This window comes from Micromys minutus, assembly GCF_963924665.1.
Source record: "Micromys minutus genome assembly, chromosome: 1".
Classification (NCBI taxonomy): domain Eukaryota; kingdom Metazoa; phylum Chordata; class Mammalia; order Rodentia; family Muridae; genus Micromys; species Micromys minutus.
This window is the reverse complement of record NC_137969.1, coordinates 207,630,840-207,637,938: the sequence shown is the minus strand read 5'-3', so window position 1 is coordinate 207,637,938 and position 7,099 is coordinate 207,630,840. Positions and strand designations below refer to the sequence as shown.

The following is a 7,099-nucleotide window of genomic DNA, read 5'->3' as shown; positions in this document are numbered from 1 at the left end:
TAGTACTCCATTGTGTAAATGTACCACACTTTCTGTATACGTTAATCTGTTGATGGACATTCGGGTTATTTCTACCTTTTGGCTCTTATAAATGAGGTTGCTATGAACATGTTGGAGCACGTGTCCTTTTTATATGTTGAAGCATCTTTGGGGTTTCTGCCCAAAAGTGTAATAATAGTGCCTTCAGGTAGTACTATTTCAAATTTCTGAGGAACCGCCAGACTGATTTCCAGAGTGGTTGTAGCAGCTTACAACCCCATCAAGAGTGGAGGAGTATTTCTCTTTACCCACATACTTGCCAGCATCTGCTGTCATCTGAGTTTTTGTTCTTAGTCATTCTAACTGATGTGAGATGGAATCTCAGGGTTGTTTTGATTTTTATTTTCCTAATGACTAGGGATGTTGAGCATTTCTTTGGTGCTTCTCAGTCTTTCAGTGTGCCTCAGCTGAGATTTATTTGTTTAGCTCTGTACCCCCTTCTAATAGGCTTATTTAATTCTCTATAGTCTAACTTTCTGAGTTCTTGTATATACTGTTCATTATCCCTCTATCAGATGTAGAATTGGTAAAGATACTATCCTAATCTGCAGGCTGCTGTTTTCTCTTCTTTACCATGTCTTTAGCTTTACAGAAGCTTTGCAATTTTATGTGTGTGCCTATTTGTCTATTCCTGCTCTTAGAGCATAAGCCATTGTTGTTCTCTTTAGGAATTTTTCCCCTGTTCCTATGTGATCTAAGCTCTTTCCCAGTTTGTCTCCTAATAGTTTCAGAGTACCTGGTTTTCTGTGGAAATCTTTGTTCCTCTTGGACTTGAGCATTGTACAAAGAGATAGGAAAGGATCAATTTGCATTCTTCTGCATGCTGATTGCCAGTTGAACAAACACCATTTTTTGAAGAGGCTGTCCTTTTTGCCATTGAATGTTTTTAGCTCTTTTGTCAAAGATCAACTGACCATAGGTGTGTGGGTCCATTTCAGGGTCCTTAATTCTGTTCCATTGATGTATCTGCCTATCTCTGTACCAATACCATGCAGTTTTTAATCACAATTGCTTTGTAATATATCTTGATATCAGAAATGGTGATTCTCCAGAAGTGTTTTTAATTCTTGAGTATAGATTTTGCTATTCTAGGGTTTTTGTTATTCCAGATGAATTTGCAAATTGCTTTTTCAAACTCTAGGAAGAATTGAATTGGAATTTTGATGGGGATTGCATTGAATCTGTAGATTATTTTGGCAAGATGGCCATTTTTACAATGTTTTTCCTGCCCATCCATGAGAAGGGAAGATCTTTCCATTTTCTGAGATCTTCAAATGCCTTCTTCAGAGTCTTCAAGATCTTGTCATCCAGACCCTTAACTTATTTGGTTAGGTTCATTCCGTGGTATTTTATAGTCTTTGTGACTACTGTGAATGGTGTTGATTCACTAATTTCTTTCTCATTCTGTTTATTTATTGCATAGAGGAAGGCAGTTGATTTGTTTGAGTTGGTTTTATTTCCAACCAGTTTGCTGAAGTTACTTATTAATTGTAAAAGTTCTTTAGTGGAATTTTTGGGGCACTGAAGGATATTATCATATCATCTGCAAATAGTGATATTTTGACTTCTTCCTTTCCAATGTGAATCCCTTTGATTTCTTTTTGTTTTCTAATTGCTCTGGCTAGCACTTCCAGTACTATTTTGACTACGTAGGGGGGCAATGTGCAGCCTTGTCTAGTCCCTGATTTCAATGGATTACTTCAAGATCCTTTCCATTTAGTTTGGTGTTGGCTACTTGTATATTACTAGTTTTTCATAGGCTAGTTTTTTGGGTGATCACCACTGTTCCTGATTTAGGACTCCATTAACCCACTATCCTCCAGTACAAATTTTGTTTAATTAAGGGAATCAACAGAAACCAGAACAGTCCTGAAGGGTTCACTGTCGTGTCTTCTGGATGGTTTGATACCAAGTTCCTGATTTTTCGATGCCACTGAGATTTTGCGAAGACTCTTGGGAGGAGGCTATTTTAGTGGAAATAAAGACAGTAGTGCAGATACTGTCAGGTTAGCAGCAGAAGAGGAGAGTGAATTGGCTCTCTCTGCTCTAGGTGTTTGTTTTCTACCTCAAATGATGTCTGATTGATCAGGGACTTCTATCAATATCTAATTATGAAGAATATTTCTGCTTGGATTCTGACCTGGTCAGCACAGTAAAAACTGCTGTTGTCTTTACTAAAGCCAGTCAGTGAATGATACTAGATGCAGTGACATTAAACAACCTGGACATTTTCCTGAATGGGACAAATGACTCTACTGAAGGGACTTTGCTAGAGAGGTTAGATACTTGTCATACCCCCTTTGGCAAGCAGCTCTTGAAACAATGGCTTTGTGCCCCCTCTATAGTTCTTCTGTTATCAGTGACTGTTCAGATGCTCGTGAAGACATGATGGCTGTGCCTGACAAAGTCACCAAGGTTGCAGACCTCCTCCAGAAGCTACGAGATATTGAGAGGCAACTGAGTATGACTCATAATGTTGTGTCTCCCCTGTATGAGGATGCTACTAGTGGTTTTAAGTTTAAAACCCTTAAGCAGGTTGTTATTCTACAAACAAAATATCTTAAAGGCTTTTTTCCTGATCTGACCATAGAACTGAAATGATGGGATACAGCTTTTGACCATGAAAAATCTCAAAAGACTGGACTCATTACTCCAAAAGCAGGGTTTGACTCAGATTGTGACCGAATCTACTATGAGTTGAAATCCACCAAAAAGGGCTATAAACAACACTAATCCAAAACAATTGAGAAGAAATTATCTCATGTTATAAATGGTGAAGAAATTGGGAATACATATTTAAATGAATATATGTGGCATCTGTTCTATAACTTTAATAAACATTACAAGGACTGGCAGTCGCTCTAGAGTGCATTGCAATGTTGAATGTCTTACTGTGACTGGCGAACTATATTCAAGGAGGAGATGGCCCTATGTGTCCCCCATTGATTCTGTTACTAGAAGACACACATCCTTTCTTAGAAGTCAAAGAGTCATGAAATTCTGGCATTAAAAAGCCTTTTTTTTTATTTTTGGAGATGATTTTATTCCTAATGACATTCTAATAGTCTGTGAGTAAGAAGCAGAGGAAATTTTCAAAGCCTACTGTGTGCTTATTACTGTACTAAATATGGGTGGCAAATCTATACTCATAAGATAAGGCTGGTCTGTTAGTTGTAGTGGCCCAGATGATTTGTTATGCGCCTGCTGAGATATGTAGGCACACACCAGTTGATAAAGTGCTAACTAGACTTGGTATCTCAGATAGAATAATGTCAGGGGAAAGTACTTTTTTTGTGAGCGAAACTGCTAGCATACACAGGCATGCAACAGCACATTCTTTGGTACTTGTGGATGGATTGGAAAGAGGTACTACACCTTTTGATGGGACAGCGATAGCTAATGCAATTGTTAAAAACTTGCTGAAACCATAAAGTGTTGACCACTGTTTTCTACACACTATCACTGATTAGTAGAAAATTATTCTTAAAAAGGTTAGTGTGTACCTAGGACAAATGGCATGCCTGGTGGAAAAATAAATGTGAGGATCCCAGAGAGTAGACTATTACTTTCATCTACAAATTCATTAAGAGAACATGTTCTAAGAGCTGCAGCTCTAATGCAGCAAAGCTTGTTCATCTTCACGAGGAGGTTATGCAGGAGGCACACAGAAAAGCAAGAGAATTTGAGAGGATGAATCAGTTATAAAAACTATTTCAGGAACTTCGTCTGGGTAGTGAAAGGCCAACTATAAACAGTCAAGCTATCCATAGGTTGCTGGCTTTAACTAACTAATTGTAGACTACATTGGAAGCTGAGGTGACTTTTGAACAAGGTGGAGAATTCAGACATTATGATCTAAGAAACTTTATATTTTAAAAGCATAAAAGTGTCAATGGCTTTATTTAATTTTGAAGTAGTTATGTTTTGTAAAACAAATATTTATTTTATGTTTAACAGTACAATGTATCTCTCTTCATACAAACCGGAAGAGGACATCCGATCCCATTACAGATGATTATGAGCCACAATGTGGTTGCCGGGAATTGAACTCAGGACCTCTAGAAGAGTAAGCAGTCAGAACTCTTAACCACTGAACCAAATCTCCAGCCTCTAAAATGGTTAAATTTTTAAAAATAAATTTTAACACACACATATATTTTTTTTCAAATTAAAAAAAAAAATTACTAGTTTCTTATGTATCTGTGTCTATAAGCATGTATGTTCAGGTGAAAAGAAGGAAAGAAATGAGCTCAGATTGTTGGACCTGGAGTTATAGTAGTTGTAAGCCACCTGATATAGGTGCTAGGAACATAAATCTGGTTTTGTAAGAGTAGCATGTGCTCTTAATCACTGAAGCGTCTCTCCAGCCCAGTCTAATGTGTTTCCATCATATTTACTCTTCTTGTTTCCCTCTTTCCCCACTGACTACTTTCTTTCAAGCCAGTAAACCTATAGTTCTCTTTATATTTTTCTTTTTTTACTGGATATTTCCTGTATTAACATTTTCTCTACTCGCATTCCCTCTCTCCTTTCCATCATTAAGGTGCTTCTTCTCCCAACTACCTGCTCTACATCAGGGCCTTGGCATTCCCCTACACTGAGAAAATAAGGCCTTACTTTACCAAAGGTCTGTCTTCCTATTGATGCCAAAGAATGTTATTTTATGCTACATGTGCAACTAGAACCATGAGTCTCTCTCTTTCCATGTGTACTTATTTGTTGGTGTTTTAGTCACTGTGAGCTGAGGAAGGTATGGTTGGTGATAAAAGTGTTTTTACCGTGGGGTTGCAAACCCTTTCAGCTCCTTCAGTATTTTCTCTACCTCCTTCATTGTGGTCCCCATGTTCAATCTGATGGTAAGGTACAAGCACAGTCCTCTGTATCGGTATGACTCTGGCCAAGCAGATGATATGATAGCATGCTCAACTGACACCAAAAATTCCACCAGAGAATTCCTACAGCTGATAATCAATTTCAGCAAAATGGCTGGATATAAAATGAAGTAAAACCAGAAATTTAGTAGCTTTCTTCTACTCAAAAAAATTTCTGAGAAAGAAATTATGGAATCAACGCCCTTCTTGAAAGTCACAAATACTATACTATACTATAATATAATATAATATAATATAATATAATATAATATGATATAGTGATATATTATAATATATTATAATAATGTAATATACTATATATTATATAATATAATAACCTGGTATGACCCTAACCAAGAAAGTGAAGGATCTGTATGATGAGAACTTCAAATCTCTGAAGAAGAAAATTTTAGAAGACTTCAGAAGGTGGATATATCTCCCATGCTCATGGATGAGAAAGGTCAACATGTGAAAAATTGCCATCTTGCCTAAAGTAATGTTCAGATTCTATGCAATCTTACTCAAAATTCCAATACAATTATTCATAGAGTTAGAAAGAGCAATTTTCAAATTTATTAATAATAACAAAAAGAAACAGAATAGCAAAAACTATTTTCAATAATAAAAATATTTCCAGGGGAATGACTATCCCTGACTTCAAGGTACATTACAGAACAATCATGATAAAAAAATATATGGTATTAGTACAGAGAGAGGCAGGTAGATCAATGGAATAGAATTGAAGACCCAGAAATGAACCAATGAACTTGATCTTTGACACAGGAGATAAAAAATATGCAATGAGAAAAGGACAGCCTCTTTAACAAATGATGCAGGTTAAACTGACAGTTTAACAACAAAGCTCAAGTCCAAGTAGATTAAAGCCCTCCACATAAGATCAGGTACACTGAAACTAATAGAAGCAAAAGTGTGGATCTTAGAACACAGAGGCATACTGGAAATGTTTCTGAACAGGATACCATGACTTATGCTCTAAGATCAAGAATTGACAAATGGGACCTCATAAAATTGCCAAGCTTCTTTATGGCAGAGGACACTCTCAAAAGAACAAAATGGCAATCAACAGATAGATAAAAGGTCTTTACTAATCCTACATCTGAAAGAGGGCTAGTATACAAAGAACTCAAGAGAATCAAATAATCCTAATTTTAAAAATGAGGTACATAGCTTAACAAAGAATTCTCAACTGAGTAATATTGAATGGCTAAAAAGCACCTAAAATGTTCAACATCCCTAGACATCAGGGAAATGCAAATCAAAACAACCCTGAGATTACACCTCACACCAGTCAGAATGGCTAGGATCAAAATCTCAGGTGACATCAGAATCTGGCAAGGATGTGGAGAAAGAGGAATATTCCTCCACTGTTGATGGGTTTGTAAGCTGGTACAAATACTCTGGAAGTCAGTCATGGTGGTTCCTCAGAAAACTGGACATAGTACTACTGGAGAACCCATTTATACCACTCCTGGGCTTATACATAAAAGATGCTCTACTATATTCATTGCAGCCTTATTTATAATAGCCAGAAGCTGGAGAAAACTCAAATGTCTTTCAAAAGAGGAATGGATACAGAAATTGTGGTACATTTACACAATGGCGTACTACTGAGCCACTAAAAACAATGACTTCATAATCTTCCTAGGCAAATGTTTTCACTCTGAGTGTGGTAACCCTCTCACAAAAGAACACTCATGGTATGCATTCACTGACAAACAGATACTATCCCAAAAAGCTCAGAATATCCATGGAATGATCCACAGACATTATGAATGTGAATGAAGCTCAAAATGAATGAAAGCCATAGTGTGGGTGCCTCAGTCCTTCTTAGAAGGTAGAAAAACTCAGATGAACTCAGGTCATCTACAAGAACAAGTACTCTTAAACAATATGCCATCTCTCTGATGCCACAAAAAGAAACTACTTGAAATAATCATTTGATTCATGAAAAAATTGTTAGTATTCATATAATTGTCTATATCTATGTTGTCTCAAAAATAGCTAATTAGATATTTATTTTCAACTTAGTAACAAATATGTAGCCTTTAGAAAGAAGCTACAGTTAAGATTCTTTTTAATAATGATTTCAGACTTTCAAAGCCAGTCTTTAGTTGGTTATCCTCTTTATCTTCCTTGTTTTCTATGTATACTGTTAAAAACAAGAGAAA

At 36.4% G+C, this 7,099-nt stretch overlaps 1 pseudogene across 1 annotated transcript; it reads left to right on the top strand.

Annotated features, from left to right (window-relative positions):
- The first annotated feature begins 2,942 nt into the window (after positions 1–2,942).
- Positions 2,943–3,744, top strand: LOC308417319 (DNA mismatch repair protein Msh6-like; annotated as a pseudogene). Its single transcript has one exon. The product of its transcript is annotated as a DNA mismatch repair protein Msh6-like (transcript).
- The last annotated feature ends 3,355 nt before the right edge of the window (positions 3,745–7,099 follow it).